Raw genomic sequence first — 24,283 nt, 5'->3', positions numbered from 1 at the left:
TCTAGTGGAACGATATGCCATTGGGCTGGAGCGGAACTCAGGTGGGACCCACTGAGGAAGGGGTTCTGCTGATGACGTGGAAAACTCATGCCAATCCTATTCCTCGATAACGATCTTTTCAAAATACTGGGGCCTATACAATATTTCTAATTTGAAGGAAAAAAAAAAATGATGTTTCAAAAATATCATGGGAGATAATTTTTCGTACACTACGACAATTAATATTGAATTTGTAAAGAGAGAGTTTTGTAAGGCGCATAATACAAATTGATCGGATTACGTGGGAATTCAAATCTTAAACATGTGATCCGACCTTTGATCAAATAGGTCAGGTCACATGGGAGCACCCAAGCATGTCAATCGTAGGGTAAATTGGTCAAATCACCTGAAAGCTCAACTCATGATCATGTGATTCAACTCATGATCAAATAGGTCTGATCATGTAGAGCTCGATTCCTGAGCACATGATACCATCATAGATCAAATTGATCAGATCATGTGGCTCGTCTCTCGAGTATGTAACCCAACCCCCAATTCAATTGATCAGATCACATGAGAGTTCGGCTTCCAAGCATGTAAAGTATATTCAATCTCCATAAGTATCCAACCCCTGATCAAAGTGATCAGATCACGTGGAAGCTCAACTCTTGAGTACAAGATCTGACCTCCAATGAAATAAATTAGATCGCATGGGAGATAAGCTACCAAGCACTTATCCAAGGCCCTAATCAAGTTGTTGGGATCACATGGGAGCTCCTTTCCCGCGGTGTGAGTAAAGAGATCTCGAGCCCCGTGCGAGCAATAATGATCAAACCTTGAGGTGAGCAACAAAGCTCGCCCCTAAAGAGAAACAGTAATCTCACTTAACCAAATAAAAAGTATTCACACCCCGAACATAGTACTCCTTGTGAAGGGTAAGCAACAACAACGAGTACTTTGCTTGGATAAGTGCTAAATTCCTCGCATCTAAAAGAGCGAGTGACAACACTAAAAGAATATTGACACCTCGGGGCGAGCAAAAATTGATCGCAACTCGAAGAGCAACCAAAAGTATCAACTCCAATGCCAGCAAAGTGCTCATACTCGAGGCCAACAAATAGTGATAGAATCTAACCGAGCAAAAGTGCTCAAACCTACTGGATGAGAAACAACAGCTCGCACATCGGGTGTCCCATCGATGAGAGCAACACATCTCGCACTTGGACAAAAGGATGTCCCGCTAGGGCGAGCAAATAATGCTCCCCTCGAATGGCCACTAAAACATCTTGCCTTGAGAAATGCTCAGATCACATAGCAACTCATTTTCAACAGAGTGAGTAAAGAGATCTCAAACCCTAGCTAGCAACAAAGCTCGTCCCTTGAAGATTTAGCTGCAAATACCACTTTTTCTTGTAGTAAATTACATGCTCATGTAATTATAGTTGTGGTTGCCGCTGGTTGTGGAAGTTACATGCACGTTGTGCTCAGAGGATTCAGCACGTCCACCAACATCCCACTAGCATTGCTAGATGATTACAAATTGTTAAATAAAGGTTAATTTGAATTACCTCAATGAGTAGAATTCCCACAAATTCAGATCTTTGCTAGTCTTATAGCCTACGTCACTTTGTTGTTTACATCTCTACGTCGCTTAAAAGGCTACTAGAGTCTCCTAAAAAATTTCAAACTTTAAAATCAAGAGATCTAAATGGTTTCTCTTGGAAATTGTAGAGAGAGATGAGAGTTTTTCTTTTGTACGTTCACTTCTTCACACTTCTTAATTTAATGTATATATAACTATTATTTAAAGAGTTTTCTCATTGGAGGTTAATTAAATTCCCTGAAATTAAGTGGTAGTGGTGATGAGTTAATTAATAACCTCCCACCCATGTGAACACAACATAGATCATGAGGTTATCCACTACTAATATCTCACACATGTTCACAATAGGTGTCATGCCCATTAACAATCTCCTCCTGATCTCTCAATTAATTATCTCTCATACAGAAAATGAAGCGTGCGACCTGACGAGAAGGCAAAGGGTATGAGTACTAGATTAAGTCATCATCATATTAACATAATACATCACTCATAAAATCTCGTCTATGCCCCAGACTATTTGACCTCACTAGGTCAAGTGTCCTTAATCCCTCGTGAGTTTATAACTCAAAGCAATTATTGACCTCACATTATATAATATGCTCATGATTATATCGAGTGAAAACGACATAATTGCCCGGGCTATGAGACATAAAATAACAAGTAAGAATCCAAATAATCTTCCTTAGACACTCATGTCAATTCAATTAGACTTAACTGATCTCCTAAACATGCTCCACAAGACCGTATCATTCGTTATCCTAAGAAAACATGCTAAAGTAACAACATCAAATTTTTATCACATGACATAGTTCCAAGTTCAAGGGCATAGGAATAGATCATTTATTGATCCATTATGGCTCACATAATGATGGAGCAAGGACCAATCCAATAACTCCCTCGTATGATTGTCTATAGCACATACAGTATGAAATGTATGTTACAACGAAACTCCCACTTAATTGGGTTTGTCATGTTCAAACAAAGTAGAAATCTTAGTCTAGTTGCCATAAAGGCGCTCTAACTTGAGTTTCTTAGTACAGTCAATCATCTAGTGCCTGCCTAAGATCTCACATTCCATTTCAATCAGACTCTATGAAGTTGTGCAAATAGACTCTTGTAAGTCTCATCTTAGCCAAGCTAAGGCAACATTCTTTAAATTTATCTTAAATACTCCAAAAGCATTAAAATATTCTCTAGCTCACTTTTCAAGCTCCAAAGTAATCAATTTGTCTCATCTTGCTTGTTATTCAAGCGCCAAGATGATCATCTATGTGAGTGGACTGATATTTGTCTGGTAACATCTTTATAATGTGTGTTTTTCACTTAGTATCAATTAATTAATAATATGAGATAAACACAATAATCTCACTGCAATAGATACTAACAGTGTCAAATGTACAATAAAGTCTAAGGTATCCTCAAGCCAACATATATCAAATCTGATGAAGTCTCAAACTCCTAACATAAGTTTGGAAAATATTTCTACTAGTAGTCTTAGTAAGAGAACCAGTTACCATCTTACTAGTAGAAATATGTTGTAGGATCATCTCACATCGAGCAACAACATCTCGAATATAGTGAAAACGAATATCTATGTTTTTGGTTCTGTCATGGTATTTGGAATCCTTGATATATGTCAAAATTGTCATACTATCATTGTATATCTTAATTTCTTCATCTACAAGACCCGTAAACTCTAGGCATTGAAGAAATCTCATCAACCAAATAGCCTATTGTACAGTTCTTGAATAAGCAATGTACTCTTACTTTATTGTAGACAGAGCAATGCATGATTGTTTCTTATTACACCAAAAAATAGCTCCCCGCTAAACAAAAAAGTGTAACCTATCTTGGTTTTCACTCATCTTTGTCACTAACCCAATCAACATCGCTATAAGTCTTCAGTCTCATGTCTCCACCTTGACAGTAAGAAACGAGGTCTACTGTCCCACGAAGATATCGAAAAATCCTCTTAACTACTTGCCAATAAACATGTCCTGGGTTACTCTGATAACGACTAACTAATCCCATTGCAAAGCAAATGCCAGGTCGAGTACACAACATAGTGTACATCAAACTTCTAATTGCACTTGCATAAAGAATTCTGACCATTTCTTTTTTTTCCTCATCATTCTTAGAGCAAAGTATAACCCTTCTCAATTGGAGTGTCTAAGGGTTTGGAGTTATGCATACGAAATCGTTCTAGAATTTTCATAATGTAAGTCTCATAATTTGCTTCAACCATGTCTTTTATCTCAAAAATAAAGGACAGTCACTTTTTTGTAGTAAGAATTATTTCTATATCATTTTCAGCTAATAGATGTCATCCATGTACAAAGATAAAATTAGAAAACTCTTCCATGTACGTTTGACATACACACAATTGATTTCTTCTAGCATATCAATGCCAATTGAAGTAATGACCTCATGAAATATGAAGTACTATTGCCTAGACGATTGTTTATCGTCATAAATGGAACGTTTCAGCTATTATATTTTGCACTCTTGTTCCTCAACCTCAAAACTAACAGGTTGATCCATATAGATCTCATCGTCTAGTTCTCCAATGAGAAATGTAACTTTCACATCTATTTGAAAATTTTTAAATCTATATGTGCAACTATAACTAGAATGAGGCAAATGGAAGCAAATTTCACCACAGAGGAGAATGTTTCTTCATAATTTATACCCTTTCTTTGGATATAGCCCTTGGCTACGAGTCAGACTTTATATTTGTCAATTAATTCATCTGCTTAGTGCTTAATTTTTAAAACCTATTTGTTTCTAATGTATTTGTGCCCAGGTGAAAAATCTTACTACAAAACTTCTAAAAAAATAATAAATAAATAGGAATGTCACGTCATTGATATACTTATAAGTTACACTTTATCTATTCACATAAAAACAAATACATACATTACACATGAGCCCAACAAATTACCAATGTTAACTTTAACCATTTTAATAAAAAAAGAAATGAGCTCAAACATCCAATTATAGTGGTATGCATGATGGTTTAATGGATAGAGAACCCACATTCTCAACTATTGAGAAAGGTTTAAAGCTTATAAACCCAACTTTTGAACCATATAAAATTTATTCCTAAAAAATAAGATTTGATTGGATAAAAGTTGGCTCAAAATCACAGTCCAAACATGAACTTTAAAATTAGGGTTCCAGATTTCTTATTCTATATGCAACAAAACTTTACCAAATTTAGGAGACATGTTTCTGACATTATAAAAAATATTTTCATGTAGAGAATTCAACCTTAAACATATTGTAGTCTCTAATGAAAAATATGAAACACAAATAATCATGATGTATTATCAATTACATGCTTTTAAACTCATTCCTAAGCATCAAATAATATGTAATCATATTCATATGGGCGAAAACAAGCAGCATAGGCTCTAATACCAGTATTAAATTAATTCGAATTACCTCAAGCAGAGGAATTCCTACAAGCCTGGATATTTACTCATTTTACAGTCTACATTACTTTGTTGTTTGCACATCTATATTACTTAAGAAGCTACTAAAGTCTCCTAAAAAATTTCACGCTTCAAAATTAAGAGATTTAGGTTGTGTTTGGGTAACCAAGTATCCTCAACACTTTTCAAGTATTCTCGTACTTTTGAAAATACTTCACATACCAAATAACTTCAAATACTTTCAATGGGACCCACAAACTCACTTCAATCTCTACTCATAACTATTCACAAATATTCTATAATATTTATCACCATTATATATAAATAAATAAAAAAATCACTATAATATTTATTACTATTAAATATAAAAAAAAATCATTATAATATATAAATAAATAAATAAATCACTATAATATATAAATAAAAAATATTTATCACTATTATATATAAATAAAAAATATTTATCACTATTATATATAAATAAAAAATAAAATCACTATAATATATAAATAAAAAATAAAATCATTATAATATATAAATAAAAAATAAAATCATTATAATATATAAATAAAAAATAAATCACTATAATATATAAATAAAAAATAAATCACTATAATATATAAATAAAAAATAAAACCGCTATAATATATAAATAAAAAATAAAATAATTATAATATATAAATAAAAAATAAATCACTATAATATATAAATAAAAAATAAAATCGCTATAATATATAAATAAAAAATAACATCATTATAATATACAAATAAAAATAAAATCATTATAATATATAAATAAAAAATAAAATCACTATAATATATAAATAAAAAATAAATCACTATAATATATAAATAAAAAATATTTATCACCATTATATATAAATAAAAAATAAAATCGCTATAATATATAAATAAAAAATAAAATCACTATAATATTTATTACTATTAAATATAAATAAAAAATAAAATCATTATAATATATAAATAAAAAATAAAATCACTATAATATATAAATAAAAAAATAAAATCACTATAATATATAAATAAAAAATAAAATCACTATAATATTTATCACTATTAAATATAAATAAAAAATAAAATCATTATAATATATAAATAAAAAATAAAATCACTATAATAAAATAACTATAATATATAAATAAAAAATATTTATCACTATTATATATAAATAAAAAATAAAATCACTATAATATATAAATAAAAAATAAAATCACTATAATATTTATCACTATTAAATATAAATAAAAAATAAATCACTATAATAATATATTATAATATATAATAAATAAAAAATAAAATTACTATAACATTTATCACTATTAAATATAAATAAAAAATAAAATCATTATAATATATAAATAAAAAATAAAATCACTATAATATATAAATAAAAAATAAAATCATAATAATATTTATTTCTATTATATATAAATAAAAAATAAAAACACTAAAATATATAAATAAAAATAAAATCACTATTATATATAAATAAAAAATAAAATACTATAATATTTATCACTATTATATATAAATTAAAAATAAAATCATTATAATATTTATCACTATTATATATAAATTAAAAATAAAACCATAATAATATTTATCATTATTATATATAAATTAAAAATAAAATCATTATAATATTTATCATTATTATATATAAAAGTAAAATAAAATCACTACAATATTTATTAATATTAAAAAATCACTATAATAAAATCATTATAATATTTATTATTAAAAATCAAATCACTATAATATTTATGGGACCCACACATTTTTCAACTACCTACTCAAAAGTCAACAACTCAACATACTTCACACATCCAAACAACTCAAAATATTCTCAATGGGACCCACAAACTCACTCCAATCTCTACTCATAACTATTCACAAACATTCTCAACACTTCTCAACACCCAAACGTACCCTTAGATTTAGATGGTTTTTCTAGGAAATTATAGAGAGAGATAAAAGTTTTTCTTTTGTACATTACACTTTTTCACACTTATTAATTTAATGTACGTATAACTTTTATTTAAAGAATTTATCATGAGAGGTTAATTAACTTTCCTAAAGTTAAGTGGTAGTGGTAGTGGTAGTGGTAGTAGTAGTGGTAGGGAGTTAATTAATAACCCTTCACCCATGTGAACACAACATAGATTATGAGGTTACCCACTACCAATACAAATCAAACCAAGAAGTTGCTTCCTTTCACTAGAACTTGATAATTGCTGCCAAGATTGTTATATCGACTCCATTGCCAATCCAAGGCCTACATGATGCATCCTTCCATTATTGGAGGAGCCAACAAAATATTTACAAGCACCTAAAAAATGGAATCTAACACTCGGTTAGATCATTCCAATTCCAACTCCACCTACAGCCACTCTCAATCCTTCCGCTAACACCTTTCACTAGAACTTTATGTCTTTGCTGTTGCTGCATTTTAAATTGTAAATGGACTCATTTATTTGAATATCATCTACCATTGAGTCGCGTGTTCGGAGTTAGATTCGATTGCTAATGAAATATAAAAAAAATTAACTCAAATGATCTCCATTTGGACATCAGAAATGAGGAAAGGGAAAGAAAATCAATCGTCAAGCTGCTAAAAAGAGTAGATTCCTTTTGCTATCATTTTAATAGTGTTCCTATCCTTTGCTCATTTTGCAATGATCCAAAGGCTAAATTAATGAAATGCTGCCAATTTGGTTAATTTTAGGTGGTTCTCGATGCCTTGAAAACTTGTCATTCATGTCAATAGAAGCAATTAGATAAAAGGACTATATTTAAGGTGATGCATAATTAATATCTACTGACTCTAGTCGCGTTCCCAACAGCAATTAATGATGTATTGCCTCCAAAAAATAGCATTCAATGAGCACCATATAGTTGTCTGCGCAAATCGGATCGAGTGCAGAGACATAATAAACCTAGATAAAGATAAACTATCCAAAACTCCAAACGTCTGTAATAGACAGAATCTCGGAATATGTTTGGGTAATGAGATGAGATAAGAATTATGTAAATAGTAATTAAAGAGTTTTAGTTAAGATATTTTATTGAGTTTTGGAAAAAAAGAAAAAAAATGAATAGCATATTATAAAATTAAAATATTGTTAGAATATAATTTTTAATATTATTTTGATTTTAAAATTTGAAAAAATTGTATAGTTTTTTTATATTTTGCTTGAAAGTTTGAAAAGATTGTACTGATTAGATGAAAAAGTTAAATATTTTAAATTAAAAAATAATTTGTATTTAAGTGATATTTGAGAATGAAATTATGATAAATTATGATATGAGATGAGATCACACTTCCCAAACAAGCCTTTAATCACAGAAACAAAGTCGGCCCATTTCACAAAGACCCCCCCCCCCCCCGGCAACACAAAACCAAAATATCATCTAAAAATTCAAAACCCCACAAGTCAATACCTTTCTTTCAAGAATAAATCCACATTCTCTTAGCCTCTCTGACCCAATTCAAACTCCATTACCCCTTCAAGTTTAACTAGCCCTCTCTCGAGTTGCAACCCGATCCTCCCCCAATTGGGATCCAACCTTAGAATTTATTCCATGGTAACAACAACTATATATATTGATTAATCTTAAAGGAGGTAGCGTAGTAGTCTCGGAGCAAGCGATATATATAGGACATCCTAAATTCGAGATTGACATTCATACTGTTAGGATTATCGAATTAGAATAATTTATTCTTGAATTATCCGAAATGCATTTACGAAAAATGTAAACCCTTGAAATTATATCCCAAACACTCAATGCCAACAAAAAAACTACTACATTATCGGCACACTATATTGGTGTTATGACTTAAAAAATGAAAAATTATATTTATAATACAAATTGAGGGTGGAGGACATATATTCCACATTGTTAATATGCTAATTTTAAAATTTGTTGTTCATTTATCTTAGAAATCAACTCTTACTATATAATTGTCCTTTATACCAATTTGCAAGTTGAATAACTTGTGTGCACATGTATATGTGCAAAGTATTCAAAGGGAAATAGGTAAGTTGGCCACAACGTTTGTTTGTTATTGTGACAATGTGTTTGCTATGCACGTGTCAAAAGCAATAATATGGATGGGGGGAAATCAGTAAAGAGATTTGTCCTTTTTATAGTAGATATAACCAACTATGGAGATTGTTAGGACTTGTTTGTTTTCCAAAAACATCTCATCTCATCTCATCTCATCTCATCATTACAACTTTCTCAAATCTTCACACAAAATAAAATAAACAATTCAATTTTTTCAAATCCCAAAACAACAATAATATTAAAAAATATATTCTAATAATATTTTATTCAACTTTTTAACTTTAATCTCAACTCATCTCATCTCATCTCTGAAAACAAACGAACCCTTAATTGTTAGGTGTGAGAGATTGTCCAACTTCTCCATGCTTCTTTCTTCTTTCGCATCTTTGATTGCATCACTATCCCTTTAATATTTTCATAGATGTATTTGTTTTAATTCTAATTTTATTTTTGCTTTTAAAATGAGAATATTCAATACACTATTTCAATTATTCATTATTTTTAAGAGATATTGGGACGTAGGGTTTTCTCCAAAATTTATTAAGTTTTTTACAAAATTCTTGAAGAAGAATTTATGTTGAACTCTACGTATCTAATATCCAATTTAGACTCAAATACAAACATATTTATTTATTTTTTATTTCAATAAACGATATATATTAAAAACTTTTAAAATTTATCGTGACCAAATATATCTCTAATATCTTTAAAAAAATAATATTAGATATAATTATAGATTATGTAAATATTAAATATAATTATAAATTATACAAATATGGTTTGAACACTCTAATTATAAATATTATATGTTTTAAAAAAAAAGTTCAACAAGGTAATAGACAGGGTGGTCATTTGACAGGACAACTTGATCATCACAACTAGGGGTGTAAATTTAAATCTAAAAATTGGAAAACCGGACCGGACCAAACCGGTTTTTAAAACGTAAAAATCGGCCGGTTCCTGAATTTTTTGGACCGGACCGGACCGGTTGATTAAAAAAAATAAAAAATAATATTTTTATATATAAGTTTTATACAAAATATTTTTTATATATTAAATATTAATATATATAAGTTTTATATATAATATATAATTATAAATTTTTATGTGAAATTTTATATATAACATATATATTCATATATGAAATAATTTCTTATGATAAATTATTATATAAAATGTTAATACTAAATCACTAAAAGTTTATAACTAATACTAATATATAACTTATAACTATATCAATAGTCTAATATTAATACTATTATATAGTCTAATATATTAATAAAAGTATAAAACAGTTTTTTTTAAATCAATTTTTTTTTTTATAAACAAATTTTTAATGACAAATTGTGAAATTTACATTTTAAAAAAATCGAAAAATTGGACCGGACCGGACCGGAAACCGGTAAAACCGGAAGTACCAGTTTATGAGGGTAACCGGTGCGTAATCGGTTTTGAAAAATACAAAACCGGTACATACCGGTTCGGTCATAGATTTTATCTAAAACCGGACCGGACCGGACCGGTTACACCCCTAATCACAACGTAAGTCGGTAAGGACTGTTTGGTAACGCTACATGTCCCTTGTCGCATTGCCACAGCAAGTCCCCTGGGCTGCAACTGCGGACTCTCCGAGAAAAGCAAGCTCTCCTATCTCGGACCCTGTTATTACCCACGCTCCCACCCACCAACCCAAACTGAAAGTTCTCGCAAACAGCAGCCTTTATTCGGAAACCATCAAACCCCAACTCGGTTTTTCACTCTTGATCAATCCATGGCCTGCGCGAGCCTTGCGAGGCTGAATGACATCGTCGTCAATTCGCCCAATGCCAACGGATCGTCAATTCGCCGAGTCTCCGTCCCGATCCGCACCAAGGCTTACGCAGACGAACTCGTCCAAACTGCTATGAGTCATATAATTTCTTTGATCCGCCTTTCCAACCCTTGGGGTTTTGACCTTTAACCCTTGCCTTTCTGACATCTGTTTCTGATTGGCATACTTAACGTTTGGATCAGTCGACTGTGATGCTTGTGAATATATCTCCGTTGTTGAATTTTTTCATCATCTAATTTACAAACACGTACGAGGCTATTGTTAGTGTTCTTTTTATGTGTATTTGTTCATTTGACTTGGAGACGTTCTTATTCACCATCTTTTTTAATAACACACATATACATAAATTCTAACTAGATTATATTCTTTACATTGTTCTCTGCCCCTTTAAGAGTTGCTTATGGGTTTATAATCCCAGTTCAAGCCCGTAAATGGGATGCTGAGATTATTTTTGCATTTGTATGTATGTCACGTATGTGTATATATATGTATTACTTTAAATCATTCTGTCCTCTGTCAAACTGGAGGAAGTTATACTTAATTGGTCAAACTTGGTTTTGCAACCTTTGTTTAGGACGTAAAGAGTATAAGATTTTCCATAAAAGTCCTATTGTTCTCTTATTGGCTATGCCACTGATTTCTAAGTTTTATTTTCTATATGGTATACTTCTTGTCATCCTTGATCGCTTTTACCAGAATTATCTATGTTAGAAAGCTTTGAAACAATTTGGATATTTAAATTATTTTCTAAAGATGATATTCCTGCTTTAACATGGTTGCATACTCGAGCTCAAGAATAACAATTGATTAACAAAGAATGAGATTAATGGTAGTTTATTATGTTTGACTTCATTTGGTTTCTTTCTTGATGGTGTAGAAATCAATTGCCTCTCATGGTCGTGGGATCCTTGCCATTGATGAATCTAACGCAACCTGTGGGAAAAGGCTAGCCTTTATTGGCTTGGATAATACCGAGGTCAATCGACAGACATACAGACAACTTTTGCTCACCGCTCTTGGCCTGGGTGAATTCATTTTCGGGGCCATTCTTTTTAAGAAAACATTGTACCAATCAACTACAGATGGGAAGAAATTTGTCGATTGCTTGTGTGATGACAAAATTGTTCCAGGCATTAAAGTTGATAAGGTTTTATGTCAATAGAATGACATACACATGTATTACATGCTTTATTTAACATTGTGTTATCGGTAATGTGCTTGTTGGTTCCCATTTTTTAACTTATTGGGTATCAGGGTTTGGTTCCCTTACCAAGATCAAACAATGATTCATGGTGCCAAGGTTTAGATAGATTGGTTTCAAGATCTGCTGAATATTACAAGCAAGGTGCTCGTTTTGCTAAGTGGTAAGTCTATTAATATTCTTGGTCAATATTTGTTTAATGAGCCATATGCAAAGCTTTCTATTCGGTTCAGTGTGGCTAAGAAGTTTATCTCAATATTGTCTTGTTGAAATATCCAGGTGAACAGTTGTTAGCATTCCTTGTGGCCCTTCTGCTTTAGCTATTAAGGAAGCTGCATGGGGACTTGCACGTTATGCTGTCATTTCTCAAGTATGTCCTAATTTTTAAAGAGCTATTTTTATGTGGGTTCATATAAATGTTTGTACTGGAGTTAGTAATGGAGGAATTTGTTACCAGACAGTGTGAGTGATTGGGTAGTAGCCTCATCGTATTAATCACAAATAAAGCTATTTTTCACTGTGTCTGTCTTTATAGGTCATGCTTGCAAGGCTTTGGAAATAAGATACGGTGTGTGTGTGTGTGTGTGTGTCTGTGTGTGTGACCTTTTCTATCATCATGGATCTTACATGTGATTTTCAGCGATTACGAGATTCCAAATTGTAACCTTTGTTTCTTTTATCATTACTTGTTTACTTTTTCTTTGTTTCATTATTCTTTTATAATGTGAAGGACAATGGTCTTGTGCCAATTGTGGAACCTGAGATTCTTCTTGATGAGGACCACCCAATTGAGAGGAGACTTGAAGTGGCAGGAAAGGTCTGGGCAGAAGTCTTCTACTACTTGGCTGAAAACAACGTAGTTTTTGAGGGAATCCTACTTAAGCCCAGCATGGTAACCCCGGGGGCTGAACACAAGGCAAAGGCTTCTCCAGAGACCATTGCCAAACATACACTCACAGTGCTTAAAAGGAGAGTTCCTCTAGCAGTTCCAGGAATCATGGTAAGAAGGCCTTTACCCTTTTTGATGATTTCAGAGTTATACACCTTCCCTCACAATAGTGTTTAAAATATTCTTAAAATTGACTTGGAACTAGGACTTTTCATGGTTTATATGGTTTTGCAAAATTCAAATTAGCCTCGTGTCCTACCATTGAGGCAAGAAAGTTGTCTCTTTTTACTAAGATTGTAAGTGTTTTTTGTGTTGTTGACATTATATGTTGTTATTGACTTCTAGTTGCAAACCTACATGCATTTGATTTCCTCACCAAACTAGTTGATTTTTTTGCTATGTTTACTTCTCAGTTTTTGTTGGGAGGACAATCTGAAGTGGAAGCGACCTTGAACCTCAATGCAATGTACCAAAACCCCAACCAGTGGAATGGTTCCTTCTCATATGCTCGTGTACTGCAGAACACTGTGCTTAAGACATGGCAAGGACGTCTTGAGAATGTCACAGCTGCACAAAAATCACTTTTGGTACGTGCAAAGGCAAACTCCCTGGCTCAGCTAGGAAAATACTCTGCCGAGGGTGAAAATGAGAAAGCCAACAAAGGAATGTTTGTTAAGTGCTACACCTATTGAGCCAAAGCCTATAGTAACTCATGCATCTTGGCCATGGAGCATGTACTTTCTGTTTTTACAATTTTTTCCTTCTTAGCTATGTATGCGGAGAAGAATTACGAGTATATCAACTTTTGCGTTTCTTAGACCCCCTCAGTTAAGACTTGAGAACTAAATAATACTTGTGAGAAAGAACTGATTTTTGAACTTTAAGTAGGAAGTTGGGATGAGTGAAAGCAATACATGAGTTTGTCTGTGTAAAGTTATGGTCATGAAATTCCATGCATCTTCAGATTTTTTTTCTTGTTCATTCCGTTTTGTCTTAGAACGTTTTTGTTTTCACCCTTTTGAAAGTTGGGGGGTACATTTCATGATAAAGGTTGAATTCGAATCGAGTTTGTCTTGTGTGGAATGAGAAAGTATGAAGTTATGAAGTTTGTGCATTTCCTTTTTTCGCTGGTTCTTTGGTTTTCTTTAAGTTAAGTAGATGAATTCCATCAAAATATATATTGAATTCAACCTTTATGGTTGTCTGATGATAGAAGAAAAGCTGTGCTCATGCTATTGCTCTATACAATGTGTAGTAATCCAGAGCTTCGGCATTAACTGACAGCTCTCTCTTTCTCCGTTGCATCTTGGGTCTTCAATTCTATATGGGCTCTTGGTTGGTTTATAGTTTATACTCTCCCAAACCCCTTCAACTTCAACAGCCTTGGTTACTCTCCCAACTCTGAATAAACCATAGGATCCCGGCCTTTAGAACCAGTTTTTGCCTAAAATATCCTGCCACTTGGTTTACCTCACGGTAGACATGTGTTACCTGCAAGATCAAAAATTTGCTAACATGCAAAATTCCCTCTCAAGAATCAAAACTCTACAACAAACCAGTGCACGCTTCCACCCACAATAAGGCAATTCACAGACAATATGTAAATCATATTCAGACCCAACATTAACATAATTCAATTCAAACGCATTTGTATACATCCAAGCTAACCTTGCCCGTACATATCTTGACAGAAGTATATGTTCCAACCCCAAACTAATGAGACAAAACTGCATATATAAGTAATTCTTTTTTCTAAATGGTGAATTTTGTTCGGGCAAGGCTCGAGTTTGTCTTAGAACTAGACTTTTTGAGGGTGGGGCATGTCCCAAACACCATTCCTTGTGTTTGGGACGCGTGTTCCACACTAATGGGTCTAGTTTCTAAAAATAGAACCAAGCCAAACCCCAAGTCTATGAAGAATTGAAGCCCTCAGCCTTTTGAATTGACATCCTTGGTCACTATGCATCCTCTCCCATGGTTTGCCGATGGGCCAATTTCTTACCCTGACCACAATCAACGCTGCTCAACCTGTCTCCACAATTTCTTCCTTGTAACTTTATGACTGAAGCTTGAAATGCGACATTGATTTGGTTGTACTCAGTCATGTATGCCTGTGCCTGATGGATTAGGTAAAGAGTGATGCTACTCCCACTGTTGGGAGCTCCTGCTGGGGCTCCTGCTAGTAATTTTAAAATGAGTTTTTTTTTTTTTTTTTTTTTGATATTTTTTTTTTGATATTTTTTTAACATATTTAAATTTATTTTAAAAAATAAAAAAATTCATAATATTATTAAAAATACTTATTTAATTATTAAATAAAAAAATTAATAAAAAATTCACAACAATAAAAATTAGCAGTAGAAATAAGTAGGAAGAATAGCATTTTCCTTAGATAAATAATGTTGGAACCAAGGGAAAGGAACCTGACCCATATGAGATATTAGACAGGCCAGCTGGGAAGTTTGGCCCTCCATGTCCACGAATCCTAACCCATAAATTTTGGACCTCATTAAATTAAGCATTTGCTGGGTATTAGAAATGAAAATTGCAAGTCAGAACTGACTGCAAAAGGTGTTTTTATGTCTCAAAACTTTATGTTCCTCACGAGTGCTTTTATTCCGGTTTTGTGATCTGTTGGATTCATGACCCAAAATGTGATCCCAAAACATGTGACACTGCATCCTCGTCATCCCGCTGTATGGTTGCGGGGAGGTTATAATTTAAAAAAAAAAATGATAATTACAATTGTGAGTACGTAAGTATAATCATTTTAAATAAATAAATAAATATAAAATTTATATAAAAAATAATAATTTTTTAATAATAAATCACATACCTATTTTAAATAACTGCACGATATTAATCAACTAACAGAATGTATGTACCATTATTCTAATTTAAGAGGCAACGAGTTGAGATAGATAAGAAAAAAGCTGGAGGGGTCATATCTCGTCGTGATCAGATAATTTAAGTTAAGTTAAAAGGAGAAAGTGTAGAGCTTGTCAGCTGGGAAATATACAGTATTTGATTAAACAGGTTTGGTCTATATGCGTGTAAGTATGTGATTTGCTCATCTTAGCTGAAGGATCATGAATATATAAATGATTGCATGAGGCCAGTCTCCTTATCCTCAGCACAAAGAGAAGATAATAAAATAAAATCATTGCATCCGTAATGATTCCCGACACTACATGCCTGCCTTGGATGGGATATTAAGGGCTGTTTGGATACAGGACAATTATCTTACTTATTTTATCTAATTTTAATTAATAATCTTATTATTATTAATAAAATATCACAACTTATCTCAATCATCTCACTATACAAACGAACTTAGGGCAGATTTAAGAGATGAGATGAGATACAAAATTATCATCTCATTTCATCACATCATTACATATTTTTTAAATCTTCATATAAAATATAATAAATAATTTAACTTTTTCAAATCTCAATTTAACTTTTATAAATCTTAATATAATAATAATATTAAAATATAATATTTTAAACATTAAAATAAAATATAAAATTCTCATCTCACCTCTAAATCTACCTTAAATCTCTTGTTAGAAAACACATACAACTTGTGGATATCTATATATATATATATATAATAACAACAAAATTACTAAAGTAAATTGTTATAACATATGATCACATGCAAAGGGAATATTTAATCTATTAATGGGTTATAAATCCAAAAAATATAGATATCTTATCTCAATCTCAACTATACTTTTTGACTTTGATCACATCAAGCAGCTAGGCTTGAGGATCAATCATCACATGCAATGAGAAATTTAATTGACTGGACAATTAATAATTAATAAACCTATCCATAAGGGGGGGGTAAATGCATGAGTGATATTCATGATTTGACCACTTCATTAGACATAAATGCATGCGTACAGACCTGCAGGTCACGACGTTCCATGCTTATTAATTCAACGATGAAGTTGTGCGTGCGTGCGCGCGCGGGGGCGCCCGGCCACTGATCATGTGGGGGCGCACCCCCAACAACGTCTCAGAGTAATGTATATTCCCATAATTACTCTTCGTCATGAATCATGTTTCAGGATCTCAGAACCATATGCTCAGGGGGGAAAAATTGCAAGAACATATCTATGCACGCACATGATCAAACATGAGAACCCCATATATATATATATGACACTATATGAATGAATGAATGAATTATTTTCTTTAATTCGAATTATATTAAAATTTTGTACAAAAAAGAGAATCAAATATTGAGACTGATTAAATAAAATCCGATGATTTTGCATGCAGGTTTGTTCGTTCTTAAAGGCATTTTGAAAAGTCCTACAAAATTAAATGCTATTAATAAAAAAAATAATATTTACACTCATAAAATACATAAATACTGCACAATCTTTTAAAAAAAATAAATATGAAATTTATATAAAATAATAATAATTTTTTAATAATAAATTCTACTATTTTTTCAAAAAAATTACTCAATACTACACTAATAAATGAAATATTACCTCTCAACAATCAACATATGTAATAACAAAATGTTACACCGCTTGCAATCTTTGAAAATAATGGTCCCACCAAACTACAAGACATGATCATTAATAATATTCGTACCCAAAAACAAAATGAATTAAACACGTGTTGCTTGACTGACTAGTGACTGGTGTTCGTGCGGGCGGCTCCTTCCACCTTATTCATATATCAAATATAAAAAATACTATACATTATATTATCATTTCATTAAATATAATGTGATATATTTATTATTATTAAATAATTATTTATTACATACTTATTTATCATCTAATAATAATAAATATATCATATACTATTTAATATGATTAAAATAAAATAAAAATATGATGTATAGCATTAGTTTTAAAATATTATTAGTAATTTTTGTTGTTAATGGTTTTGATCTCTGTGTTTTTATTCGTTTGGGGGTAGGTTTTAAAGTCACCATATATCTTACTCGACACGTCGCTTTTGGGCCTTTGATTTCGTACCTGTTCAAATGCACGCGAATCGTCTTGACCATCCATTTATATATAAATTCTCTATAATTATATGTAATTTCTATCTATATGCATACGAATCATAAACTACTGTTTCTTATATAATAATCTATTTTATTATCAAAATAATTTTATAATTCAAAATATTTATCCACAAACTAAACAAAAAACAACCATCAAGATAAGTTATAACATCTTTCTTAATCGTGCGTTGAGATAACATGGAAACAAACCGTTAGTTTATATTACCAATTTATTTATATATTGTATAAGAAATGATATTTACAGTTGTGAGTATACAAGTGTCACACAATTATTTTAAAAAAAATACATAAATACAGAATTTACATGAAAAAATTAATTTTTTAATAATAAACCTTACAATTTTTCAAAATAATGGTATGTTTCATTTCATGTTGTATTTAAGAAAAAAGTAAAGCTATAGAGCAGCCCACTGTAGCACATCAGTCGTAGCACACCTGAGCTGGTTTTTTTTTTTTTTTCTTCTTTCCTTTTTTTCCCTCTACACAGCACATCAGTCTGTCCACACGTAAGGTGTGTTGCAGCTGCAGCCAATAGTAGACTGATGTGCAGATTTATTCTTAAGAAAAAAGATTAACTTTAGAGTGCGTTTGGATGTTGAACTGAGTTGAGTTGAGACGATGAAATATTGTTAGAATATTATTTTTTAATATTATTATTATTTTGAGATTTGAAAAAGTTAAATTGTTTATTATATTTTGTATTGAGATTTGAAAAATTTATAATGATTAGTTGAGATGAGTTTACTTACCAAACGAAGCCTTAAAATAACTTTCTATTTTAAGGGTAATGATACTCACACAATACATTTTATAATATATATTTTGAAGTAAGTGTATTTTTGTAAAATATTGTTATTTTTATAAATTATTTTACTAAATTATTTTTTATTTTAAAATAAGTTATGTAATGTATTGTTAAGGTGATCCGAGTTTATATTTTTGTTTAAGAGCATTAGTATTGGATTGGCTATCTTATTCTTCAAATTTTGACTAATATATAACTTTTTCATCTTTAACTAATCATTTGATTAGTCATCACACTCTCTATAATAATAAAATATTATTATTATTTATTATTTATATTTTTTATTAATTTTTATTTTATTTTCATAATCTTTAATAATCTCTAACAAATCATATTCATTTTTATTTTCACAATCTAACAATTTATAATATAATAATCTCATATGTATATAGATGATAAAATCTCATATGAATAAAAATCTGATATCTATAATATAATAATCTTAAAAAATATTTTTAAATTTGCTATAGTTCTTTTTATATTTAAAAAGAAGAATAAATTTATTGTAACTTATAATTTAGATGAAAATAATTTAATTAATTTAATATAGAATAAATATAGATAATATTTATTAAATTTAAAGATAAAAATATATTTTTTTAATCTAACACCAATGCTCTAAGAGTGAAATTAGGAATCTAGGATACAAATTCCATAATAATTGCAGAATTGACACCTAAGTGTTTTGGTGGAATCAGAAACGGTATTTATGAAAGCGGCCGACCATTACTGCGTTTGTACAATAACAATGACTCATCACTATGATAGCGGGTGCTTTCAGCCTTTGCCCAACAACAAAAAAAGATAATAATAACAATAAATATTAAATAAATATATTGGGTCGTAGGTTCAAAGCCTACAAAAAGCATTCCATCGGCCATCATTCATCGCCTTTGAAAAAGCACATCAGAATCACAGAAAGAGAAAAAAAAGAGGATTCCCAAATCATGCTAAAGCCAATTGGAAAATCTGTTTGATTTTTTTACTTATTTTGTTTCCATGAAAAAATAAAAAAATTTACCACCCATGATTTCTACGAAAATAACTGTTAATATCATGTTTCTTAACAAGAACAACTCTACAGAAGCCTAATTCGTCCACCTACAGCTATGAATAAATCTTAAGCATTATGAGAATCATGTGATTTCTTTGTAAAAATTATAAAATCTTAAGTATCAAAATGTATGAACCTCCATCATTGAGGAAATGGATATATATACCTAGTTGGGGGCAATTCTTGAGAAGATAATTGTGGATGTGTCACTCCGTACGTATTCGAATCATGTGTTCCTGCCAACTTTTTAATGTGCAACAGACTTGATTGTGGCGACCATTGACAATCCAGGAGGCACGTTATGGCGTGCCCGTTTTCGCCCTTCATTAAATGCGACGTTGCCCTGGTAAGATGCGTTCACTCTTTAGGCTTGTCCAGAAGCCGGGGTTCAAGGATAGAGACTATCCTTGACATCGCGCGCTAGGGTTGTCGACCAATAGTGGCGTCAAACAATTATGTCTTCCAACCCTTGGCTAGCGCGTGTTGTCTGACTGCTTCTCCTACCGGACTTTTTGGACCGACCTAGCTCAGCCCACCCCTTGTCCTCGGGCCCTAGAATTGCTCAGGCCTTTCAGACCTATTTGGCCTGGCTTGGTCTTGGGATTACTCTTCTCACAATAACGTTTCTATTACGGAGTAATATGAGACATGAGGAAGTCATTTTCCACAAGTTATATACAATTTTTTTATATAATGTAATAATAAAAAATTGGTTTTGAAGAATTTTGTTAAACTTTTGATTTAATTATGATATGTTTAAATTTTAAAAAGTATTATTTTATTATAAAGTGGTCAAATAAGTGTGAACCAGTTGTCAGTCTATGATCAATACTCTTTTCTATTATTTGGATGTAATAATAAGAGTAATAATATTGGATTATGTATTTGTATATACATCTATATATTTACATAATATGACTTTAAATTTGACTGTATTAGATTATGCATATTTAAAAGTTTACATAGTTATAAACAATATTTCTATAAATTTAAAGATACATTGTTCACTCTCCAAATATTATTTTGCTACTTTTTTTAGCTCTCCTCCCCTATCTCTCTCTCTCCACCGATGGATAGAATTTTAAGAAAAAAATTCTAGTGAATGCTAAATGATAGAATTTGCAGTGATGCTAATTGTAAAATATTAAAATAAATAAATAATAATATTTTTTATTATTTGTCTCAAAGATGTATAATCCAATGTGAAAGTTTTTCTGGATATGCAAACTCAATTTTCAAAAGATCTAATTTTGCATTAGATTATGCATATCTAAAAATTTACGTAGTTATGAACAATGTTTCTACAAATTTGAAGATATATTGTTCACTCTTAAAATATTATTTTATTACTTTTTTTGGCTCTCCTACCCTATCTCTCTCTCTCTCTCTCTCTCTCTCTCTCTCTCTCTCTCTCTCTCTCTCTCTCCACCGATGGATAGAGTTTTAAGAAAAAAATTCTAGTAGATACTAAATGATAGAATTTGCAGTGGTGCTAATTGTAAAATATAAAAATAATAAAAATATTTTTATTATTTATTTCAAAGATGCATAATCCAATGTAAAAGTTTTTTTCAATATGCAAACTCAATTTTCAAAAGATCTGATTTTGCATATGAATATATAAGAGGAATCAATGCTAGTGCTCTAATGGTCTGAAATTTACCTCGAGTTTATTTATTTAAAAAGAAAAAACTTTCATGATTTAGAGATTGCAAGTAATCTATTTTTCAATTATTTTCACATATATAATATCTAGAAAATCTGCTCAACAAAATAACCTCCATTTTCAACTCTTTCGGGTAAATGCTACTAGCAAGCAAACAAACAAACAACTCCACTATGAATAAATTAAGAATTCACTAATTATGACTTGGTTAGAAAAAAGAATTCATTGACAAAAGTTTTCACACTATCAATCATAACTCTATATGAAATCAAAGTTGAGTAATCATCACGTAGTAGGGCTGGATAGAAACTGACGAGACCGACTGCCGCCGACATGGACCAACTGAAATTAGCAGAGAATCAGTTGGCCGGCAGTATAAAAATAAAGAAATCGACACCGACCGATTTGGTTTCAGTCTAAATCAAACCCAAACTATTGAACCAGCCAATTATATATATATATATTTATATTATATATACATAAAACAACGCTTTTTCACTTAAGTAAGTGAAAACGATGTCGTTTTAGTTATGAGTTTTATAAAAAAAAATTAGATGAGACGACACTTTTTGGCATTTTATCAAAACGACACTATTTCATCTTGGGATTAATAACCTCCATTTTTCTTCTTCCCCCGTCTTCTTTTTTCCTCTAGTTTTCTCCTTTGTAGGTTCGCTTCTTCCCACTGACGGCACAGTCTGCTGCTGCCCCTCCTCCTTCACAAAGATGCCGGCGGCAAATCGATGAACTGCACCAATTCACGTCGAGATTGAGGCTACCAGTTTTCTATCCCCCAATCAGCCAGTTCGATCGGTTCTAAGCCTCTCCAAAACTCGTCAGTTTTGTACCGAAACCGCACCGACCACGTCGGTTTTCAACCCTATTACGTAGTTTTGAAGGATAGATATATAGTTATCTCATCTTTTATAGAATTTTATGGCATTACAAATTATTAGTGTTTACACAAATAATTTTAATTACATGATATTTTTTAATAGGATGAAAATATTTCGTCATTCATCTTTCATAAAATCTTAATAATCTTCGATCAAAATTAAGGTTAAAAGAGCACAAATATAGCGAAACATTTCAAAAGATGTTATCCTTGATCAAATTAAGATCTCCTGAAGTCTACGTTCGTATTTTATAAGATCTTTTAAAAATGTTAGATACAAGAACTATCATCTATTTCTCTCTAATTATAGATCTTAAACTTCCAACATAATCAAATTAAATATCCCTGTAGGCATGGATGAATGATCTACAAGGGGTTCTGCCCTCCCAAAACTTTAAAAATATTTGAAATATTTTTTTTTCTATATTTTAGATTTTATGGATTAAACAATTGAAATGTAAAGAAGGACTTTAATTTGATTTGTTTTTTAATCTCTAGATTTCTATAAATTGAAATAGAAATGATAAAGAATGAAATCTTATATCCTTGTTTTATATATATTATATATATTATGTATTTGCTCGAACTTGATGTCGTTATATATAAATTAAAAGAATATTTATAAATTTTCTAATATATTATTTTTCTTGAGATTAACTTTTATTTGTACATGATGTATACTCGGGTTTGCTTTTAAACGTCGCTGATCGTTAATTAAGTAGTCGACTCATGGATTATTTTTTAATAGAATTTAATCACGAGATTATTATCTGATCTTAAAATTTAAAACTAAGATTTTTACATGTGTTTTGGATCATATAATAATTTGTTAACACAAATAGAATTAAACAAAACATACAAACTTTTATACTATAACTTAAAAATATTTACTCATAAATTAATCACTAAAACTTATTTTCTAAATTTATTTAAAAGTATATCTTTAATTTTGTCCATATTTTCAGATAAATTAATTTTTATTAAGAGAAGTGTTATATACACAAAGAAATTATATAAAAATAAATCTACAAACTGACGTGGTTTAATTATGTGATCCGTTATAATAAAAATAATTTTACAATCTAATGTATTGCATCAAGTCATTCACATTAGTTTATGAATTTACTTTTATATAATTACTTTATTACTAGGATACATAAATAGTTTCATTTCATCTCATCTAATTATTATAATTTGTCTAAATTTCTACACAAAATATAATAAATAATTCAACTTTTTCAAATTTCAAAATAATAATAATATTAAAAAATAATATTCTAATAAAATTTTATTCAATTTTCATTTAAAACCATATCATCTCATTATCAAAACGGAGTTTAAAATATTTCTTTTTGGCTAATATCATTTTTTTAGAGAAATACTCTAATCATAAAAAAATTACCTAAACATAATTTTATAGGCTAATATAATTTGATGTAATTTATTAAATTATTTTTATTATAAAATATATATAAATCACGTAAATTTAACGAGATTAGATAAGCATTTAAATTTACGAGATTAGATGAGCATGGAATCCGGTTCCAGCAGCCAGCACTAGTCGTTTTATTTACGCAATTAAGGAAGACCGCAGGGTGTGGGATAAGATGGGGGGTAATATGGGAAGAAGGAAAGGAGCGTGCTCTGTTTTTTGACCGTCGTACTTTTTTTTTTTTTTTTTCTATCTCATCATTTTATTATATTTTAACCAATGACTCTGATTCATCATTATAATCTGATTCATCATTATAATCATCATCATCATAATCTAATCAAAA

The 24,283-nt window shown here is 30.5% G+C and overlaps 1 pseudogene; it reads left to right on the top strand.

Annotated features, from left to right (window-relative positions):
- The first annotated feature begins 10,709 nt into the window (after positions 1-10,709).
- Positions 10,710-14,007, top strand: LOC109012505 (annotated as a pseudogene).
- Positions 14,008-24,283: the final 10,276 nt, after the last annotated feature.

Source organism: Juglans regia, chromosome 16 (genome assembly GCF_001411555.2).
Source record: "Juglans regia cultivar Chandler chromosome 16, Walnut 2.0, whole genome shotgun sequence".
Lineage (NCBI taxonomy): Eukaryota > Viridiplantae > Streptophyta > Magnoliopsida > Fagales > Juglandaceae > Juglans > Juglans regia.
The sequence above is the reverse complement of the archived record's forward strand: the minus strand, read 5'-3'. Positions and strand labels throughout refer to the sequence as shown.